Genomic DNA, 6,522 nt, shown 5'->3' on the forward strand with positions numbered 1-6,522 from the left:
GTCTGAGTCTAGTCATGTTCTAGTTGAGATGGTCCTGGTCTGAGTCTAGGCATGTTCTAGTTGAGACGGTCCTGGTCTGAGTCTAGTCATGTTCCTGTTGAGACAGTCATGGTCTGAGTCTAGTCATGTTCTAGTTGAGACAGTCATGGTCTGAGTCTAGTCTTGTTCTAGTTGAGACAGTCCTGGTCTGAGTCTGGTCATGTTCTAGTTGAGACAGTCCTGGTCTGAGTCTAGTCATGTTCTAGTTGAGATGGTCATGGTCTGAGTCTAGTCATGTTCTAGTTGAGACAGTCCTGGTCTGAGTCTGGTCATGTTCTAGTTGAGACAGTCCTGGTCTGAGTCTAGTCATGTTCTAGTTGAGATGGTCATGGTCTGAGTCTAGTCATGTTCTAGTTGAGACAGTCCTGGTCTGAGTCTAGTCATGTTCTAGTTGAGATGGTCATGGTCTGAGTCTAGTCATGTTCTAGTTGAGACAGTCCTGGTCTGAGTCTAGTCATGTTCTAGTTGAGACGGTCCTGGTCTGAGTAGTCATGTTCTAGTTGAGACAGTCCTGGTCTGAGTCTAGTCATGTTCTAGTTGAGACAGTCCTGGTCTGAGTCTAGTCATGTTCTAGTTGAGATGGTCCTTGTCTGAGTCTAGTCATGTTCTAGTTGAGATGGTCCTGGTCTGAGTCTAGTCATGTTCTAGTTGAGATGGTCCTGGTCTGAGTCTAGTCCTGGTCTGAGTCTAGTCATGTTCTAGTTGAGACAGTCCTGGTCTGAGTCTAGTCATGTTCTAGTTGAGATGGTCCTGGTCTGAGTCTAGGCATGTTCTAGTTGAGATGGTGCTGGTCTGAGTCTAGTCATGTTCTAGTTGAGACGGTCCTGGTCTGAGTCTAGTCATGTTCTAGTTGAGATGGTCCTGGTCTGAGTCTAGTCATGTTCTAGTTGAGATGGTCCTGGTCTGAGTCTAGTCGAGATGGTCCTGGTCTGAGTCTAGTCATGTTCTAGTTGAGATGGTCCTGGTCTGAGTCTAGTCATGTTCTAGTTGAGATGGTCCTGGTCTAGTCCAGTTGAAATGCTGTAGTCTCTCTCCTTATCATGTATAACATGAGCTTGGTATCAACTCTGGATAACATAACGTTGTGTTTAAACTGCCACTCTTCCTTGTCTTTCAGATTGGGGAGACCCAGCTGGTGCTTGTGACTGAGGAGTCCTTTGATGCCCAGTACTATGTGGCTCACAACAAATACTATGAGCAGGTAAGACAACAGGCTTTCATTCAACTCACCCTGCTACACCTCAGTGACATTCCACTACAGTTGAAGACGATAAGAGATGACATTAGAAGGTTTATAGAATTCTCTCTTATACACAACATCATCATGGAAACATTGGGTTTGACTGTCTCTTATACTCGACATCACCATGGAAACATTAGGTTTGACTGTCTCTTATACATGACATCACCATGGAAACATTAGGTTTGACTGTCTCTTATACATGACATCACCATGGAAACATTTGGTTTGACTGTCTCTTATACATGACATCACCATGGAAACATTTGGTTTGACTGTCTCTTATACATGACATCACCATGGAAACATTGGGTTTGACTGTCTCTTATACATGACATCACCATGGAAACATTGGGTTTGACTGTCTCTTATACATGACATCACCATGGAAACATTTGGTTTGACTGTCTCTTATACATGACATCACCATGGAAACATTGGGTTTGACTGTCTCTTATACATGACATCACCATGGAAACATTGGGTTTGACTGTCTCTTATACATGACATCACCATGGAAACATTGGGTTTGACTGTCTGTAATCTTATACACGACATCACCATGGAAACATTGGGTTTGACTGTCTCTTATACATGACATCATCATGGAAACATTGGGTTTGACTGTCTCTTATACATGACATCACCATGGAAACATTGGGTTTGACTGTCTCTTATACATGACATCATCATGGAAACATTGGGTTTGACTGTCTCTTATACATGACATCATCATGGAAACATTGGGTTTGACTGTCTCTTATACACAACATCATCATGGAAACATTGGGTTTGACTGTCTCTTATACACGACATCATCATGGAAACATTTGGTTTGACTGTCTCTTATACATGACATCACCATGGAAACATTGGGTTTGACTGTCTGTAATCTTATACATGACATCATCATGGAAACATTAGGTTTGACTGTCTGTAATCTTATACATGACATCATCATGGAAACATTAGGTTTGACTGTCTGTAATCTTATACATGACATCACCATGGAAACATTGGGTTTGACTGTCTGTAATCTTATACATGACATCACCATGGAAACATTGGGTTTGACTGTCTGTACTCTTATACATGACATCATCATGGAAACATTGGGTTTGACTGTCTGTACTCTTATACATGACATTACCATGGAAACATTGGGTTTGACTGTCTCTTATACATGACATCACCATGGAAACATTGGGTTTGACTGTCTGTAATCTTATACATGACATCACCATGGAAACATTGGGTTTGACTGTCTCCTATACATGACATCATCATGGAAACATTAGGTTTGACTGTCTGTAATCTTATACATGACATCATCATGGAAACATTAGGTTTGACTGTCTCTTATACATGACATCACCATGGAAACATTGGGTTTGACTGTCTCTTATACATGACATCATCATGGAAACATTGGGTTTGACTGTCTCTTATACACAACATCATCATGGAAACATTAGGTTTGACTGTCTGTAATCTTATACATGACATCACCATGGAAACATTGGGTTTGACTGTCTCTTATACACGACATCATCATGGAAACATTGGGTTTGACTGTCTCTTATACACGACATCGTCATGGAAACATTAGGTTTGACTGTCTGTAATCTTATACATGACATCACCATGGAAACATTTGGTTTGACTGTCTCTTATACACTACATCATCATGGAAACATTGGGTTTGACTGTCTGTACTCTTATACATGACATCACCATGGAAACATTGGGTTTGACTGTCTCTTATACACGACATCATCATGGAAACATTGGGTTTGACTGTCTGTACTCTTATACATGACATCACCATGGAAACATTTGGTTTGACTGTCTCTTATACACGACATCATCATGGAAACATTGGGTTTGACTGTCTGTAATCTTATACATGACATCACCATGGAAACATTTGGTTTGACTGTCTCTTATACACGACATCATCATGGAAACATTGGGCTTGACTGTCTGTACTCTTATACATGACATCACCATGGAAACATTGGGTTTGACTGTCTCTTATACATGACATCATCATGGAAACATTGGGTTTGACTGTCTCTTATACATGACATCATCATGGAAACATTAGGTTTGACTGTCTGTACTCTTATACATGACATCACCATGGAAACATTGGGTTTGACTGTCTCTAATCTTATACATGACATCACCATGGAAACATTGGGTTTGACTGTCTGTACTCTTATACATGACATCATCATGGAAACATTAGGTTTGACTGTCTCTTATACATGACATCACCATGGAAACATTGGGTTTGACTGTCTCTTATACATGACATCATCATGGAAACATTGGGTTTGACTGTCTCTTATACACAACATCATCATGGAAACATTGGGTTTGACTGTCTCTTATACACAACATCATCATGGAAACATTGGGTTTGACTGTCTCTTATACACAACATCATCATGGAAACATTGGGTTTGACTGTCTCTTATACACGACATCATCATGGAAACATTGGGTTTGACTGTCTCTTATACATGACATCACCATGGAAACATTGGGTTTGACTGTCTGTAATCTTATACATGACATCACCATGGAAACATTAGGTTTGACTGTCTGTAATCTTATACATGACATCACCATGGAAACATTGGGTTTGACTGTCTGTAATCTTATACATGACATCACCATGGAAACATTGGGTTTGACTGTCTGTAATCTTATACATGACATCACCATGGAAACATTAGGTTTGACTGTCTGTAATCTTATACATGACATCACCATGGAAACATTGGGTTTGACTGTCTCTTATACATGACATCACCATGGAAACATTGGGTTTGACTGTCTGTAATCTTATACATGACATCACCATGGAAACATTGGGTTTGACTGTCTCTTATACATGACATCATCATGGAAACATTAGGTTTGACTGTCTGTACTCTTATACATGACATCACCATGGAAACATTGGGTTTGACTGTCTGTAATCTTATACATGACATCACCATGGAAACATTGGGTTTGACTGTCTGTACTCTTATACACGACATCATCATGGAAACATTAGGTTTGACTGTCTGTAATCTTATACATGACATCACCATGGAAACATTTGGTTTGACTGTCTCTTATACACGACATCATCATGGAAACATTGGGTTTGACTGTCTCTTATACACGACATCATCATGGAAACATTAGGTTTGACTGTCTGTAATCTTATACATGACATCACCATGGAAACATTTGGTTTGACTGTCTCTTATACACGACATCATCATGGAAACATTGGGTTTGACTGTCTGTACTCTTATACATGACATCACCATGGAAACATTGGGTTTGACTGTCTCTTATACACGACATCATCATGGAAACATTGGGTTTGACTGTCTGTAATCTTATACATGACATCACCATGGAAACATTTGGTTTGACTGTCTCTTATACACGACATCATCATGGAAACATTAGGTTTGACTGTCTGTAATCTTATACATGACATCACCATGGAAACATTTGGTTTGACTGTCTCTTATACACGACATCATCATGGAAACATTAGGTTTGACTGTCTCTTATACATGACATCACCATGGAAACATTGGGTTTGACTGTCTCTTATACATGACATCATCATGGAAACATTGGGTTTGACTGTCTCTTATACACAACATCATCATGGAAACATTAGGTTTGACTGTCTGTAATCTTATACATGACATCACCATGGAAACATTGGGTTTGACTGTCTGTACTCTTATACATGACATCACCATGGAAACATTGGGTTTGACTGTCTCTTATACATGACATCACCATGGAAACATTGGGTTTGACTGTCTCTTATACATGACATCACCATGGAAACATTGGGTTTGACTGTCTCTTATACATGACATCACCATGGAAACATTGGGTTTGACTGTCTGTACTCTTATTTTCAATGACGGCCTTGGAACAGTGGGTTAACTGAACGACAGATTTGTACCTTGTCAGCTCGGGGATATGAACTTGCAACCTTTCAGTTACTAGTCCAACACTACCCCAGGTTAGCTTAGCTTGTAATACAGGTGGTTACCCCAGGTTAGCTTAGCTTGTAATGCAGGTGGTTACCCCAGGTTAGCTTAGCTTGTAATGCAGGTGGTTACCCCCAGGTTAGCTTAGCTTGTAATGCAGGTGGTTACCCCCAGGTTAGCTTAGCTTGTAATCCAGGTGGTTAACCCCAGGTTATTTTAGCTTGTAATGCAGGTGGTTAACCCCAGGTTAGCTTAGCTTGTAATGTAGGTGGTTACCCCAGGTTAGCTTAGCTTGTAATGCATGTGGTTACCCCAGGTTAGCTTAGCTTGTAATGCATGTGGTTACCCCAGCTTAGCTTAGCTTTTAATGCAGGTGGTTAACCCCAGGTTAGCTTAGCTTGTAATGCAGGTGGTTACCCCAGGTTAGCTTAGCTTGTAATGTAGGTGGTTACCCCAGGTTAGCTTAGCTTGTAATGCAGGTGGTTAGCTTAGCTTGTAATGCAGGTGGTTAACCCCAGGTTAGCTTAGCTTGTAATGCAGGTGGTTAACCCCAGGTTAGCTTAGCTTGTAATGCAGGTGGTTACCCCAGGTTAGCTTAGCTTGTAATGTAGGTGGTTACCCCAGGTTAGCTTAGCTTGTAATGCAGGTGGTTACCCCAGGTTAGCTTAGCTTGTAATGCAGGTGGTTAGCTTAGCTTGTAATGCAGGTGGTTTACCCCAGGTTAGCTTAGCTTGTAATGCAGGTGGTTACCCCAGGTTAGCTTAGCTTGTAATGCATGTGGTTACCCCCAGGTTAGCTTAGCTTGTAATGCAGGTTGTTTCCCCCAGGTTAGCTTAGCTTGTAATGCAGGTGGTTAACCCCAGGTTAGCTTAGCTTGTAATGCAGGTGGTTACCTCAGGTTAGCTTAGCTTGTAATGCAGGTGGTTAACCCCAGGTTAGCTTAGCTTGTAATGCAGGTGGTTACCCCAGGTTAGCTTAGCTTGTAATGCAGGTGGTTACCCCCAGGTTAGCTTAGCTTGTAATGTAGGTGGTTACCCCAGGTTAGCTTAGCTTGTAATGCATGTGGTTACCTCAGGTTAGCTTAGCTTGTAATGCAGGTGGTTACCTCAGGTTAGCTTAGCTTGTAATGCAGGTGGTTATCCCAGGTTAGCTTAGCTTGTAATGCAGGTGGTTACCCCCAGGTTAGCTTAGCTTGTAATGCAGGTTGTTTCCGCCAGGTTA

The 6,522-nt window shown here is 41.1% G+C and overlaps 1 protein-coding gene across 1 annotated transcript in view; it reads left to right on the forward strand.

Annotated features, from left to right (window-relative positions):
- The first annotated feature begins 1,089 nt into the window (after positions 1 to 1,089).
- The window catches only part of LOC127926752 (threonylcarbamoyladenosine tRNA methylthiotransferase-like), a 50,465-nt gene continuing 45,032 nt past the window's right edge, over positions 1,090 to 6,522 (forward strand). The window contains exon 1 of the mRNA XM_052512292.1: positions 1,090 to 1,240. The gene's annotated coding sequence lies outside the window, so the exon portion shown is untranslated. The remainder of the gene's footprint in view (positions 1,241 to 6,522) is intronic.

The sequence above is a fragment of the Oncorhynchus keta genome, unplaced genomic scaffold (assembly GCF_023373465.1).
Source record: "Oncorhynchus keta strain PuntledgeMale-10-30-2019 unplaced genomic scaffold, Oket_V2 Un_contig_8160_pilon_pilon, whole genome shotgun sequence".
NCBI classification, from domain to species: Eukaryota; Metazoa; Chordata; class Actinopteri; order Salmoniformes; family Salmonidae; genus Oncorhynchus; species Oncorhynchus keta.